This window comes from Oncorhynchus keta, chromosome 12 (assembly GCF_023373465.1).
Source record: "Oncorhynchus keta strain PuntledgeMale-10-30-2019 chromosome 12, Oket_V2, whole genome shotgun sequence".
In the NCBI taxonomy this organism is placed as follows: Eukaryota; Metazoa; Chordata; class Actinopteri; order Salmoniformes; family Salmonidae; genus Oncorhynchus; species Oncorhynchus keta.
Window position 1 is genome coordinate 50,092,109 of NC_068432.1, and position 17,538 is coordinate 50,109,646.

The window sequence follows — 17,538 nt, forward strand, 5'->3', positions numbered from 1 at the left end:
TTCTATCACATGTTAAATTTGCAACCAGAGGGGAAATTGTGTCACTGGCAAATCTGACCATAATTAGATCCTCCTCTGTACAAGCTAAAAATTAATGCAGAGTCAGGGTATAAAAAAGTGGTCAGCAGTTTGGGCCACCTGGAATATGTTGGCTCATTGCGAATTGTGCGAAGACCATTTCTTCCTAACAAAGACCATAAATAATTTGCCAGAATATAACATAATTATGACATAACATTGAAGGTTGTGCATTGTAACAGCAATATTTAGACTTATGGATGCCACCCTTTTGATAAAATACGGAACGGTTCCGTATTTCACTAAAATAATAAATGTTTTGTTTTTCGAAATGATAGTTTCCGAGTTTGACCATATTAATGACCTACGGCTCCTATTTCTGTGTTTATTATATTATAATTAAGTCTATGATTTGATAGAGCAGTCTGACTGAGCGGTGGTAGGCAGTAGCAGGCTCATAAGCACTCATTCAAACAGCACTTTCGTGTGTTTTGCCAGCAGCTCTTCGCTGTGCTTCAGGCATTGCGCTGTTTATGACTTCAAGCCTAACAACTCCTGAGATTAGGGTGGCAATACTATAGTGCCTATAAGAACATCCAATAGTCAAAGGTATATGAAATACAAATGGTATAGAGAGAAATAGTCCTATAATTCCTACAATAACTACAACCTAAAACCTCTTAACTGGGGATATTGAAGATTCATGTTAAAAGGAACCACCAGCTTTCATATGTTCTCATGTTCTGAGCAAGGAACTTAAACGTCAGCTTTTTTACGTGGCACATTATGCACTTTTACTTTCTTCTCCAACACTTTGTTTTTGCATTATTTAAACCAAATTGAACATGTTTCATTATTTATTTGAGGCTAAACTGATTTTATTGATGTATTATATTAAGTTAAAATAAGTGTTCATTCAGTATTGTTGTAATTGGCATTATTACAAGTAAAAAAATAAAAATTGTCAGATTAATCGGTATCGGCTTTTTTGGTCCTCCAATAAATCGGTATCGGCGTTGAGAAATCATAATCAGTTGACCTCTAGTTTCAAGCAGACGACCATAGTCCCTGTGCCCAAGAACACGAAGGTAACCTGCCTAAATGACTACCGACCCGTAGCACTCGTGTCTGTAGCCATGAAATGCTTTGAAAGGCTGGTCATGGCTCACATCAAAACCATTATCCCAGAAACCCTAGACCCACTCCAATTTGCATACCGCACCAACAGCTCCACAGATGACGCAATCTCTATTGCACTCCACACTGCCCTTTCTCACCTGGACAAAGGGAACACCTAAGTGAGAATGCTATTCATTGACTACAGCTCAGCGTTCAACACTATAGCGCCCTCAATGCTCATCACTAAGATAAGGACCCTGGGACTAAACACTTCCCTCTGCAACTGGATCCTGGACTTCCTGACGGGCCGCCCCCCAGGCGGTAAGGGTAGGTAACAACACATTCGCCACGCTGATCCTCAACACGGGGGCCCCTAAGGGGTGCGTGCTCATAGTCCTCCTGTACTCCCTGTTCACTCATGACTGCACAGCCAGGCACAACTCCAAAACCATCATTAATTCTGCTGATGACAACAGTGGTAGGCCTGAATCTCTGACAACAATGAGACAGCCTATAGGGAGGTCGTCAGAGACCTGACCATGTGGTGCAAGGACAACAACCTCTAACTCAAAGTGATGAAGACTAAGGAGATGATTGTGGACTAGAGGAAAATGAGGACCGAGCATGTCCCCATTCTGATCGACGAGGCTGTAGTGGAGCAGGTTAAGAGCTTCAACTTCCTTGGCGTCCACATCACCAACAAACAAACATGGTCCAAGCACGTCATGAAGATGGCACAACTCCCCCTCAGGAGTCTGAAAAGATTTGGCATGGGTCCTCAAAGGTTTTACAGCTGCACCATCGGGTTGCATCACTGCCTGGTATGGCAACTGCTCAGCCTCCAACCGCAAGGCACTACAGAGGGTTGCGGTGTCAGAGGAAGGCGCTAAAAAATTGTCAAAGACTCCAGCCACCCTCGTCATAAACTGTTCTCTCTGCTACCGCACAGCAAGCAGTACCAGAGCGCCAATTCTAGGTCCAAGAGGCTTCTAATCAGCTTCTACCCCCCAAGCCACTCCTGGACAGCTAATCAAATAGCTACAGAGACTATTTGCATTGCCGCCCACCCCTACGCTGCTGCTACTCTCTGTTATTATCTATGCGTAGTCACTTTAAGAACTCTATACCTACATGTACATATTACCTCGACACCGGTACCCCCTGAATATAGCCGCACTATTGTTATTTACTGCTGCTCTTTAATTATTTGTTATTCTTATCTCTTACTTGTTTTTTGTATTTTCTTAAAACTGCATTGTTGGTTAAGGGTTTGTAAATACGCATTTCACTGTAACGTCTATACGGGTTATATTCGGCGCATGTGACAAATACAATTTGATGTATGGATGTATGGTTGTTGTTATGCTAGCTCACTTACTAATGACTGTTAGCTGGGTAAATAGCTAGCTAGAGCTAGCGGTATTCATAAGTATCTCATATCTTTGCGGTACTATAACTTAGAGTATAAGTGTCGGTAGGAGTATGAACCATCATAAGTAATAGCTTTACTGGTGTAGTTATATTTTTTGCTAGTTAAACAAGCAATCTGTTCAAATTCATTGGTTAGCAAGAAGCTAACGAACGTTAACAAGCTAAGCTGAAAATTAGCTACTAACGTTACTCATGTAAGATGTTGGAGGAAACGAATTACTTGTTACCCTCGCTGTACATTTACTACATGGAACACGTTGAGCCAATCTACATGAGAAAAAAATATTTTTCTGTTACCTCATATTGTAAAAATCCAATCCCACTTTCATTTACAGGCACAGAAATGAAACCATTCGACTCGCTCTGGACGATATGGTGCGTGCGCAGACATGTATTCCGGACGTTTCTTGATATCAGGAAATAACCATTGGTGCCTGCCATTGGTCAGTTCCGGTGTTAGGAGACTAATGTTCTCTCGACACTGATTATTTGTTTTTATTTCATCTTTATTTAACCAGGTAGGCCAGTTGAGAACAAGTTCTCATTTTCAACTGTGACCTGGCCAAGATAAAGCAAAGCAGTTCGACACAAACAACACAAAGTTACACATGGAATAAACAAACATACAGTCAATGATACAATAGAAAAAAATAGTATATCTACAGTTTACATAGCAAGTTAGGATAACTATCGTGGTTAGGAGAATAGGGTTAAGGTTAGGCGAGGCTACAGTTTTCCCCGAGCGAAAGAAACGGCCACGGACTAATGGCGAGTATCAATGGGTGTAAATTCATATCAAGAAACGCCGATAACTCTGGCACAGATGGTGCAATTTCTTCTTCTTTGTCTTTTATATTATAATGGCGGTCCGCAAACAAACGGTTCAGGTGCATGCCCCCACCTACTGTGCTGGATTGTGCGATCATTATGGTTTGCCAAATTCTGTACTGCACATTTTGTATATATACATATATATAATAACAAATAAACAAATACCTCCCTACTAACTTCTAAAAAACCCTCCCATATCCCCAAACACTCTACCAGTGTGAGTGGAGGAAGCCAGCTGTGCCCAACCAGGTTCAGTCATTAGAGGACTAGTACCGGGATAGACAGTAAAAGCCCCTGTACCTGAAGCCCGCAGAGTAGGATCTTCAGTGGCTAAGGAACCATCTCCCGGGCAGATTCAGTGGAATGACATACCTCCTTGAACCTGAGCCAGGACAACTGATACCACCCCTGTCTATTCCAGTGTAGGTCTATATTTAATCCATTATCATTTCTATATGAACGAGGTGAAATCTATTTTATTGAATGGTGTCAGAATGTTCTGCTGTATTAAATCAATTCAGAACAAACTTGTTGACATGTTCTATTACAGACCTTTATTTAACCAGGTCGGCTAGTTGAGAACAAGTTCTAATTTACAACTGCGACCTGGCCAAGATAAAGCATAGCAGTATGAACAGACAGCAACACAGAGTTACACATGGAGTAAACAATAAACAAGTCAATAACACAGTAGAAAAAAAACAAAGAGTCTATATACATTGTGTGCAAAAGGCATGAGGAGGTAGGCGAATAATTACAGTTTAGCAGATTAACACTGGAGTGATAAATGATCAGATGGTCATGTGCAGGTAGAGATACTGGTGTGCAAAAGAGCAGAAAAGTACATTAATAAAAACAGTATGGGGATGAGGTAGGTAAATTGGGTGGGCTATTTACCGATGGACTATGTACAGCTGTAGCGATCGGGTAGCTGCTCAGATAGCAGATGTTTAAAGTTGGTGAGGGAGATAAAAGTCTCCAACTTCAGTGATTTTTGCAATTCGTTCCAGTCACAGGCAGCAGAGAAGTGGAAGGAAAGGTCGGCCAAATGAGGTGTTGGCTTTAGGGATGATCAGTGAGATACACCTGCTGGAGCGCGTGCTACGGGTGGGTGTTGCCATCGTGACCAGTGAACTGAGATAAGGCGGAGCTTTACCTAGCATGGACTTGTAGATGACCTGGAGCCAGTGGGTCTGGCGACGAATATGTAGCGAGGGCCAGACGACTAGAGCATACAGGTCGCAGTGGTGGGTGGTATAAGGTGCTTTAGTAACAAAACGGATGGCACTGTGATAAACTGCATCCAGTTTGCTGAGTAGAGTATTGGCAGCTATTTTGTAGATGACATCGCCGAAGTCGAGGATCGGTAGGATAGTCAGTTTTACTAGGGTCAGTTTGGCGGCGTGAGTGAAGGAGGCTTTGTTGCGAAATAGAAAGCCGACTAGATTTGATTTTAGATTGGAGATGTTTGATATGAGTCTGGAAGGAGAGTTTGCAGTATAGCCAGACACCTAGGTACTTATAGATGTCCATGTATTCTAGGTCGGAACCATCCAAGGTGGTGATGCTAGTCAGGCGTGCGGGTGCAGGCAGCGAACGGTTGAAAAGCATGCATTTGGTTTTACTAGCGTTTAAGAGCAGTTGGAGGCCACGGAAGGAGTGTTGTATGGCATTGAAGCTCGTTTGGGTTAGATAGCACAGTGTCCAAGGAAGGGCCAAAAAGTATACAGAATGGTGGCGTCTGCGTAGAGGTGGATCAGGGAATCGCCCGCAGCAAGAGCAACATCATTGATATATACAGAGAAAAGAGTCGGCCCGAGAATTAAACCCCCATAGAGACTGCCAGAGGACCGGACAACATGCCCTCCGATTTGACACACTGAACTCTGTCTGCAAAGTAGTTGGTGAACCAGGCAAGGCAGTCATTAGAAAACCCGAGGCTACTGAGTCTGCCGATAAGAATATTCCATTTCCTAATAATTGCTCCCACAGTTGATTTCTTCAAACCAAGCTGCTTACCTATTGCAGATTCAGTCTTCCCAGTCTGGTGCAGGTCTACAATTTTGTTTCTGGTGTCCTTTGACAGCTCTTTGGTCTTGGCCATAGTGGAGTTTGGAGTGTGACTGTTTGAGGTTGTGGACAGGTGTCTTTTATACTGATAACAAGTTCAAACAGGTGCCATTAATACAGTGGAGGACAGAGAAGCCTCTTAAAGAAGAAGTTAAAGAAATCTTGCTTGTTTGTAGGTGACCAAATACTTATTTTCCACCATAATTTGCAAATTAATTCATTAAAAATCCTACAATGTGATTTGAAAATTACAGGCGTGAAGAGCGCCTCTTCAACCTCAGGAGGCTGAAGAAATTCGGCTTGTCACCAAAAGCACTCACAAACTTCTACAGATGCACAATCGAGAGCATCCTGGCGGGCTGTATCACCGCCTGGTACGGCAACTGCTCCGCCCTCAACCGTAAGGCTCTCCAGAGGGTAGTGAGGTCTGCACAACGCATCACCGGGGACAAACTACCTTCCCTCCAGGACACCTACACCACCAAATGTTACAGGAAGGCCATAAAGATCATCAAGGACATCAACCACCCGAACCACTGCCTGTTCACCCCGCTATCATCCAGAAGGCGAGGTCAGTACAGGTGCATCAAAGCTGGGACCGAGAGACTGAAAAACAGCTTCTATCTCAAGGCCATCAGACTGTTAAACAGCCACCACTAACATTGAGTGGCTGCTGCCAACACACTGTCATTGACACTGACCCAACTCCAGCCACTTTAATAATGGGAATTGATGGGAAATTATGTAAATATATCACTAGCCACTTTAAACAATGCTTCCTTATATAATGTTACTTACCCTACATTATTCATCTCATATGCATACGTATATACTGTACTCTACATCATCGACTGCATCCTTATGTAATACATGTATCACTTGCCACTTTAACTATGCCACTTTGTCTACATACTCATCTCATATGTATATACTGTACTCAATACCATCTACTGTATGCTGCTCTGTACCATCACTCATTCATATATCCTTATGTACATATTCCTTATCCCCTTACACTGTGTATAAGACAGTAGTTTTGGAATTGTTAGTTAGATTACTTGTTGGTTATCACTGCATTGTCGGAACTAGAAGCACAAGCATCTCGCTACACTCGCATTAACATCTGCTAACCATGCGTATGTGACAAATAACATTTGATTTGATTTGAATTTGTTTTATTTGATATAATAGTTATGCAGTTGTTGACAATCGTACCGTACTGGCTGGCTCCTGGAGATGTTGTACCATTCCTCATGTTATTTATTTTTTTACCAGGCAAGTCCGTTAAGAGCTGTCATTGAAAATTGAAGCTGTCATTGAAAAATTCTTATTTTCATTGACAGCCTAGGAACAGTGGTTAACTGCCTAGGTGGTTAACTGCCAAACCCCAACAGTGCACCCGAAATGTGATGAATAGAAAGAGAAATCTGCTATAAAACACCTAGGTGTATTGTAATGACATTCTGCGATTGTCATAAGGCATAAACGTGTAGCCTGAATTGATTTATCCACAGTTGTCCATGGCAGCCTCGGTTTCGGCCACTCAACCACTAACGTCTCAATTTGGAGCGAATAGCACCCGGTTTCCAGTCAATTCACACATTGTTCACGTGGCTGACATGCAGTCATGTTAAATAATGGTGTTAGGATTTTGTTTTATTTTGTGTATGCGTGAGTTAAGTTTTGTTTTGTCCTCTAAATTGGCCATCCCATTCAACAGTACAATCAATGTCATTGTTAGTATTGCTGTCTTTTTTATTCGATTTTTTTATTGTAAAATAATAAACATATTATAAAAAATAAAAAATATTTTTTTTTTGTCATTTTCTTATTTAACCTTTATTTAACTAGGCAAGTCAGTTAATAAGAACACATTTTTATTTAAAATGATGGCCTACTTGTGACAAATCCATCACAGATCTTGCAAAGACTAGGCCCTCCTATCATACACCCAAGATTTCAAACTTCACATCTATGTCCACGGTAAGCTAGGGAACAACTAACTTAGACCAAGCGTTTATTTGAAACAGTCTTTTATTTGCCAAAATGTGTCCCAGTGCATTTAAATGCGACAGGCGGCTTGAGGCTCAACGTTTAATGTGAGTGTTACTGTCCCTTTAAGAGTGACTGATGAGATCACAGCTAGAACGGGCTCCCAAGGCGGTTCATTCCTTCCAGGATCAGCTGGCTGCCTGGGGCTGTGGAGAGGCAGCTCCAGTTTCAAACATTATTATTTCTAGCTGTTAATTATTCACTGTGCGTGAATGTAATTACTGCGACTACAGTATATTGTTTCCATATTACGAAGTTGTCATTATTTTAACATTTAGGGCACGAGCCTAAGTAACCACATGTTGCCTGTCAAAATATTGACTGGTTAGCTAGCTAAATTGTATCTCGTTTTTTGAGGCACTGTTATCGCAAATGACAACTGTTTGTCCGATTTGTTATTTGCTAACGAATATGTCCTTTATTCTAAGATGTCAAGCCATTGTATTGTTGCAATTCTAATTTATTGTTTGACTTACAGACGACAGTGTATTGACACACATTGGATAATTACAGTTTAATGATGGCACAGAAGCCTGACGTTTATGTTGAATCTACCATCAAGAGCACAATCTCCATATCTATGCCTACACACACCAGTAATACATAGAGGTTTCACCCTCTTCAACATTTACTGTATCATAAAGCATGTACCTCACAGTAGCAAGCCCAGTTCCAATGTAATTCAATCTGGGGATTGGTACATCTTGCTGATCCAGTCAGAACCAAGTCTGATGTGAAGTTTAAAAAAAAAAATGGAATCCCATAAAATAATGTTAATGTGTCAAGAATTATGTAACGTTAATCATAAAGCATAAAATAACTGCAGTTGGCAGATTCCAGCAGATCAAAGAACTCGATACATATTGTAAAATAAAAAACTAATTTTAAACACATAAAACATTGATGAGGTCAAATTAAACCTCAATTACCTGTATTTTTACCGCAGATTTGTAATGAAATACACATCACATGCCATATGAATGAGGAATCCATTACCAAGTCCGATTGTTTTTATGATCGGTATAGTGGTGATGTAACAGAATAACTTTACGTCCGTCCCCTCGCCCATACCCGGGCTCGAACCAGGGACCTTCTGCAGACATCAACAACAGTCACCCACGAAGCATCATTACCCATCGCTCCACAGAAGCTAGTTGCAGAGCAAGGGGAACTACTACAAGGTCTCAGAGCAAGTGACGTAACCGATTGAAACGCTATTTAGCGCACACCGCTAACTAAGCTAGCCGTTTCACATCCGTTACAGTGAGATTCTCTACAAAACACACAAATCAGGCCTGTCACATGGCACACACTGCTTTTGTTATGTGTTTGTGGTGTTATTATTAACTTGTTAAATGACCCCCTGGTCTGGTCTCGCTGAACAGGATTTATTTTACCTCTATTTTACCGAGGAAAGTTAAGAACAAATTCTTATTTTCAATGACGGTCTAGGAACCATTCAGGGGTAGAACAAGAGATGTGTACCTTGTCAGCTCGGGGATTTGAACTTAAAACCTTTCGGTTACTAGTACAACACTCTAACCACTAGGCTACCCTGCCACCCCAAATCCACCAAAGTAAGCTGAGCATCCAGATGGTTGGGCAGCCCTGGGTCATTTAGACCATCGGAGACCCTAGCTGGAGAGTGTTGGTGAACACCAACTGAAAGACCATGCCTTAGAAAACACAGAAACACACACAGAAAGCAATCTATAACAGCAGACATGGGACACAGATGCAGTGTCAATCTGCTCACACTTGTTCAAAATACTCCAGGATGTTGACAAATGAACTCAAAACTAAACAGTTAAACGTGAGGTACTGAGATGGGCCTGTGATGTTTTCAAAGTGCACGCTAGATACGCTGGAACTCATAAACGTAATAAGCAGTTGTGTTTGATGGGACACAGAGAGGTGCCGAAGCCAATGACGGAACAGTCTCAGAGAGGTGAAGCCCTTAGTGAGTTGGAGCCCAGTTTCTGTGGAGTTGTTCTGGGGACCAGAGTATGTTACCCATAGACTCCTCAGACTACATTAGTATTCATTAGTAATATGTTGACTGGTTAATGTTGTCTTATGCACAGGGTAACCTAGTGGTTAGAGTGTTGGACTAGTAACGGGAAGGTTGCAAGTTCCAATCCCTGATCTGACAAGGTACAAATCTGCCGTTCTGCCCCAGAACAGGCAGTTAACTCACTGTTCCTAGGCCGTCATTGAAAATAATAACTTGTTCTTAACTGACTTGCCTAGTTAAATAAAGGTAAAAATAAAATAAAACATGTGGCACAATCCCCTTAGGGGGATCAATAAAATATATGATCTTATGTGTCCACCTACAAACTGGTATGCTGAGTCAATCAAATGTTAGGGAAGCCATTACAATCAGCGATGCTCATGTCTGTTTATTGCTCAGTAGTTGTATAACAGAATGTTGTGCATCGGTTAAAAGTATAAAATATAGTGTTATACAATCTACTCTGAGGCCCATTACAGAAAAATGTGCGATGTAGGCAATTAAAGATATACTTTATAGTGTCACATGAAAGCCATTCACTTTAACTATCTAAGCCAATAAAATCATGCAACAAATGATGAACATCTTATCTCTGTAGGGTAGAGGAAAAAAGCCTTGCCCCCTATGTTGATGTTATATTTTCAGATGAATATTTAGTCTCTGACAAACATGTCTCTGACATACAATACAGTTGAAGTCGGAAGTTTACATACACCTTAGCCAAATACATTTAAACTCAGTTTTTCACAACTCCTGACATTTAATCCTAGTAAACATTCCCTGTCTTAGGTCAGTTAGGATCACCACTTTATTTTCAGAATGTGAAATGTCAGAATAATAGAAGAGAGAATGATTTATTTCAGCTTTTATTTCTTTCATCACATTCCCAGGGGGTCAGAAGTTTACATACACTCAATTACTATTTGGTAGCATTGCCTTTAATTTGTTTAACTTGGTTCAAACATTTTGGGTAGCCTTCCACAATGAGTTGGGTGAATTTTGGGCCATTCCTCCTGACAGAGCTGGTGTAACTGAGTCAGGTTTGTAGGCCTCCTTACTCGCACACACTTTTTCAGTTCTGCCCACAAATTTTCTATAGAATTGAGGTCAGGGCTTTGTGATGGCCACTCCAATACCTTGACTTTGTTGTCCTTAAGCCATTTTGCCACCACTTTGGAAGTGTGCTTGGGGTCATTATGTCACTCCCTGACCTTAGATATCTCTGTTTTCTATATATTGTGGTTAGGTCAAGGTGTGACTAGGGTGGCTACTCTAGGTTTTTGTATATCTATGGTTTTTTGTATGTCTCTGGGTTTTTGTATGTATAGGGGTTTTGTATGTCCAATCAGAGACTTTGGGGATCATATTTAGGCAGCTCTTTTTCCCACTTTCCGGTGTGGGATCTTGTTTACAGTTAGGTGCCTGTGTGCAGTTAGCTACAACAGTAGCTTCACCTTTTGTTTGGTTGTTTGTCGTTTTGTTGAGTTTCAGTTCATTAAAAACATGTGGAATTCTATTCACGCTGCGCCTTGGTCTCATCATTACGACGAACATGACACGTTATCCATTTGCGACACAACTTTAACTTCCTGACTGATGTCTTGAGATGTTGCTTCAATATATCCACATCATTTTCCATTACTCATGATGCCATCTATTTTGTGAAGTGCACCAGTCCCTCCTGCAGCAAAGCATCCACACAACATAATGCTGCTACCCCTGTGCTTCATGGCTGGGATGGTGTTCTTCGGCTTGCAAGCCTCCCAATTTTTCCTCCAAACATGACGATGGTCATTATGGCCAAACAGTTCTATTTTTGTTTCATCAGACCAGAGGACATTTCTCCAAAAAGTACGATATTTGTCCCCATGTGCAGTTGCAAACCATAGTCTGGCATTTTTATGGCGGTTTTGGAGCAGTGGCTTCTTCCTTGCTGAGCGGCCTTTCAGGTTATGTCGATATAGGACTTGTTTTTGTTTTACTGTGGATATAGATACTTTTGTACCACTTTCCTCCAGCATCTTCACAAGGTCCTTTGTTGTTGTTCTGGGATTGATTTTCACTTTTCGCACCAAAGTACGTTCATCTCTCGGAGACAGAATGCGTCTCCTTCCTGAGCGGTAATGACAGCTGTGTGGTCCCATGGTGTTCATACTTGCGTACTATTGTTTATACATATGAACGTGGTACCTTCAGGCATTTGGAAATTGCTGACAAGGATGAACCAGACTTGTGGAGGTTTACAATTTTTTGGCCATCTGTATCACGTAGCGCTAGCCATCTGTATCACGTAGCGCTGGTCATCTGTATCACGTAGCGCTGGTCATCTGTATCACGTAGCGCTAGCCATCTGTATCACGTAGCGCTGGTCATCTGTATCACGTAGCGCTAGCCATCTGTATCACGTAGCGCTGGTCATCTGTATCACGTAGCGCTGGTCATCTGTATCACGTAGCGCTAGCCATCTGTATCACGTAGCGCTGGCCATCTGTATCACGTAGCGCTGGTCATCTGTATCACGTAGCGCTGGTCATCTGTATCACGTAGCGCTAGCCATCTGTATCACGTAGCGCTGGCCATCTGTATCACGTAGCGCTGGTCATCTGTATCACGTAGCGCTGGCCATCTGTATCACGTAGTGAAATACAATGAACAAAACAGTGTAGTAGTAATATTATGTATTAGTTGGTTCATTACATAGTTCATCTTAGGTCCCAACAGGAAGTCCACTGGTCACAGACGTCAGTTCAAACGTCTACGTTTTAATTTACATTTGGTTGAGTTGTAAACTAACGTGAATTAAACATGAAATAAATCAAATTAAACATTTCACCTTCATTGTATTTAGGTTAAAAGTTGGGTGAAAAAAATACGAAATTCCCTGACGTTGATTACTCTTTTCAAATCCAATCAGTTTGACGTTGATTCAACGTCATCACATAGATGTTTTTGTTTGTTTGTTGAAATGACGTGGAAACAACATTGATTCAACCAGTTGTTGCCCAGTGGGAGGAAGATGACATAAACCCAGAAGAGCTGTGAGAAAGACGACGGGATGTTTGGTTTGATATTCTGATTTCTGCCAGGGCTGCCTGACGATGACAGCGGTGATGAACTGGGCGCTGTAGCCTATCAGGGGGAAGATGGTGAAGGGTCTGGAAAAGTCAAACGGTCATTGCTTGGTGACCCGTGCCATTGAATATAATAGAGGTGGGGTCATAGTGACTTGCACTAGACGTGTAGCAATAGACCACAATGATTTGTCATTCTCAACATAGAGAAATATGCCTCATTGTGTTTTGTTTGTAAGCTCAAATGGACAATGAGCAGTGATGTCCAACGGGCCTTTGAAAAAAGAAAATACTGTCTCTGACTCATCATATAATATGGGCTCATCCTGCAGGTGGTTTCTGAAACGGATGACATCTTAAAGTTAGGGAGTGTTTCCTACCCAAGGTCGAGAGAGAAGGCCCCGTTGTACACTCCAACTGCTAACAAGCTACTTGTAGCTGTGGTTTCATGGCAACAGCACTGATATCAGCAGCATACCACCCTGCATACTGCTGCTGGCTTGCTTCTGAAGCTACGCAGGGTTGGTCCTGGATGGGAGCGCAGATGCTGCTGCTGGCTTGCTTCTGAAGCTACGCAGGGTTGGTCCTGGATGGGAGCGCAGATGCTGCTGCTGCTGGAAGTGGTTTTGGGAGGCCCAGTAGGAGGCACCCTTTCCTCTGGTCTAAAAAAAAATATCCCATTGACCTCAGGGCAGTGATTGGGGACATTACCCTGTGTAGGGTGTAGTCTTTGGCACTTATTGTAAGAGTAGGGGTGTTAACCCTGGTGTCCTGGCTAAATTCCCAATCTGGTCTTCATACTGTACCATCATCCCCAGCTTATAATTGGCTCATTCATCTCCTCTCCCTTGTAACCATTGTCCAGGTTGTTTCTGTAAATGAGAGTGTTCTCAGTCAACTTACCGGGTAAAAAAAAAATGTCATGGTTAAGTTTGTCACAGGAAAGCTTAGCCAAATACGGTCTACCGGTTTATTGAAACTCAAGCTGTTGTGATACTTTGAATTTGATTATTGCAAGACACTTTATGATGCAAAACCAGGTATAAGCAGAGATGAACAAGGAAGTAAGGCTTTGAGAAAATGTACTTGAGAGCGGTACGAGAGTTCTCCCAGGCTCCTGTCATGTCTGTGCTCGTTTTTGTCAATAAAACATCACATACTCTGGATGACATCCTAATCTCTCGTCATTATTGATTACCCTGATACCTTCAATGGCTCCTACGATGACCATGATAGAGGTGTCTGTGTGCCAAGAACCTCGGTAGAGAACAGCACTGTGCCAGGAACCTCGGTAGAGAACAGCACTGTGCCAGGAACCTCGGTAGAGAACAGCAATGGCAACCCCTATTACCATCAAGAGAAGCCCTCCCACCACAGTACCCACCCACCTAGAGAAAGAGAGAGACATTTTTAAATGGGTTTTTAAACCAATTACCCTTTATGGTCGTGAGGTCTGGGGTCTGCTCACCAACCAATAATTCACAAAATGGGACAAACACCAAATTGAGACTCTGCATGCAGAATTGTGGAAAAAAATATCCTCTGTGTACAACATGAAACACCAAATAATGCACGCAGAGCAGAATTTGGCCGATACCCGCTAATTATCAGAATCCAGAAAAAACCTGTTCAATTCTACAACCACCTAAAAGGAAGTGATTCCCAAACCTTCCATAACAAAGCCATCATCCACAGAGAGAGGAACCTGGAGAAGAGCCCCCAAAGCAAGCTGGTCCTGGGGCTCTGTTCACAAACACACCCCACAGAGCCCCAGGACAGCAACACAATTAGACCCAACTAAATCATGAGAAAACAAAAGATAATTACTTGACACATTGGAAAGAATTAACAAAAAAAACTGAGCAAACTAGAATTCTATTTGGCCCCAAACAGAGAATACACAGTGGCAGAATACATGACCACTGTGGCTGACCCGAACTTAAGGAAAGCTTTGATTATGTACAGACTTAGTGAGCATAGCCTTGCTCTTGAGAAAGGCCGCTGTAGGCAGACCTGGCTTTCAAGAGAAGACAGGCTATGTGCGCACTACCTACAAAATGAGGTGGAAACTGAGGATTTTTTCCAGAATGTAGGCCTTTGGAAAAGCTACATAGACAACATCCTAATGGTATGGAATGGTACTAGTTCATTTCTTATATTAACTTATCTGACGCCAAACTCTAATTCACAGCAGAGAAATCGGGATGTATCACCGCCTGGTACGGCAACTGCACCGCCCTGAACCGCAAGGCTCTCCAGAGGGTAGTGTTGTGGGGGCAAACTACCTGCCCTCCAGGACACCTACACCACCCGATGTCACAGGAAGGCCAAAAAGATCATCAAGGACAACAACCACCCGAGCCACTGCCTGTTCACCCCGCTATCATCCAGAAGGCGAGGTCAGTACAGGTGCATCAAAGCTGGGACCGAGAGACTGAAAAACAGCTTCTATCTCAAGGCCATCAGACTGTTAAACAGCCACCACTAACACCGAGAGGCTGCTGCCTACATAGAGACTCAAATCATTGGCCACTTTAATAAATGGATCACTAGACACTTTAAACAATGGCACTTCAATAATGTTTACATACAGTGCCTTGCGAAAGTTATTTGGCCCCCTTGAACTTTGCGACCTTTTGCCACATTTCAGGCTTAAAACAAAGATATAAAACTGTATTTTTTGTGAAGAATCAACAACAAGTGGGACACAATCATGAAGTGGAATGACATTTATTGGATATTTCAAACTTTTTTAACAAATCAAAAACTGAAAAATTGGGCGTGCAAAATTATTCAGCCCCTTTCAGTGCAGCAAACTCTCTCCAGAAGTTCAGTGAGGATCTCTGAATGATCCAATGTTGACCTCAATGACTAATGATGATAAATACAATCCACCTGTGTGTAATCAAGTCTCCGTATAAATGCACCTGCACTGTGATAGTCTCAGAGGTCCGTTAAAAGCGCAGAGAGCATCATGAAGAAAAGAGCATCATGAAGAACAAGGAACACACAAGGCATGTGCAGGTCGCGTCAAATTCCTTGTATTGAAAACACTTGAACATCCTCAAAACTGGCCAAAATCTACTAGAGTTCACAACATTGCCCCCTAGCGTCTCACCGATTCCGTTACACAGAGCAAGCAGCTACCCAAGAAGCGTGACACTTGGCTCCCAGGCCCGGCCAATGGAAATGACAAAGTCTGGCCACTGTGTACATTGCGACAATACGACCAATACTAACGTTGTTTACCACCCGAGAACAGTTAAACAATACAACATTCAAATCTTCAATAATTGTAGCACCACAAATGTCATATACATGTTCAGATGCATCTGCAGCTTATATTGATCAATCTGAACGAGCATTGAAATTTAGCGTCGCAGAACACAAGGCTGCTATTTGACCTAATAAAACACTGACTATGTGTAACAGTATAACTTTAGTTAGTCTCCGACATTCACAACTCTCTCTGAGGGAAAAGATTGAGTAGTGAGAGAGAGGAAAAAGGGAGCGAGTGAGACCGCAGACAGAGAAACAGAATGGAAAACAGAAACGGTCATTACCTGTATTAAAGTATGGTGTTGTGATCGTGCCTGTCTCCACACCGGGCGTGTGTGTAGACGTATTGACACAGAGGCATCATGCCCATACCAAACACTGTGGAGATACTCATGGTGATGCTACAGACAACACACCCAAAATAACACAACCAAAATAGACCCAAAACAACAAAAGGACGGATTAGCCTGGCTGGATGACCGGCCCATGACCCTGTAATGACGAGACATGTTCACAGAGAACTAGAGGATCATGGGAGTGTATGTGACATAGAACCAAGGTATGTATCCCTGTTGATTTGAGAATTTACAAAATAAAATCTGTCTCAGTGTACTACATTTTGACCAGAGACCTATGGGCCCTAGTCAAAAGTAGTGCACTATGTACGGAATAGGGTTCCATAGGGCTCTGGTCAAAAGTAGTGCACTATGTAGGGAATAGGGTTCCATAGGGCTCTGGTCAAAAGTAGTGCACTATGTAGGGAATAGGGTGCCATTTGGGACGTGACCTAAGCAAGCCCAACCACAGGAGGTCCATGTCCCCATCTATCCAGTATTTGATGATGTTGGCAATGACTCCTCCAAGACAGCGGCCCGTGATGATTATAGCCACCGCCTGCCTGTACAGAGAAGCCCAGAATCAGCAGGTAGGCCGTGAGGGGGCATTTGAAGCCAAACTGGTACAGCAGTCCTACCAGGATAGCCCATGGCCTCGACGGTGCAGCCCAGAGGCAAGACAACCTGGGTCAGCAAGAACCATCTGGGGGTTTGAAGAACTCGGGGAACTTCCGAGTCTCTGCCCAACTGGGGGACTTCCGAGTCTCTGCCCAACTGGGGGACTTCTATAAGACTCTGCCCAACTGGGGGACTTCTATGAGTCTCTGCCCAACTGGGGAACTTCCGAGTCTCTGCCCAACTGGGGGACTTCCGAGTCTCTGCCCAACTGGGGGACTTTCGAGTCTCTGCCCAACTGGGGGACTTCCGAGTCTCTGCCCAACTGGGGGGACTTCTATGAGTCTCTGCCCAACTGGGGGACTTCTATGAGTCTCTGCCCAACTGGGGGACTTCCGAGTCTCTGCCCAACTGGGGGACTTCCGAGTCTCTGCTCAACTGGGGCAAGTGCATCATAATAGACGAACAGGAATGTTTGATTGAATTCTAAATACCAGTTAAGTGTGAATGAATTCCAGCTGAGAGAAGCATTACAACAACTCAAAACTGTCCTTACCTGTAGGGGTTGAAGGTGGCATCGTAATGAAGTGGACTGATCTGTCCTTACCTGTAGGGGTTGAAGGTGGCATCGTAATGAAGTGGACTGACGCAGGGGGTGCGTCATCTGAGTGGATTGATTCACTGTTGTGGTCATCCTGTCTGG

The 17,538-nt window shown here is 42.8% G+C and overlaps 1 protein-coding gene across 2 annotated transcripts in view; it reads right to left on the minus strand.

The window, feature by feature from the left end:
* LOC118391582 (kelch-like protein 8) overlaps positions 1-16,324 on the minus strand; it is a 36,083-nt gene extending 19,759 nt beyond the window's left edge. Inside the window, exon 1 of one of the 2 annotated variants that reach the window (XM_035783098.2) lies at positions 16,170-16,324. The gene's annotated coding sequence lies outside the window, so the exon portion shown is untranslated. Of the gene's footprint in view, positions 1-2,865; positions 3,002-16,169 lie in introns of those variants that run through there. The other variant, XM_035783097.2, reaches the window with a different exon arrangement.
* Between the last annotated feature and the right edge of the window lie 1,214 nt (positions 16,325-17,538).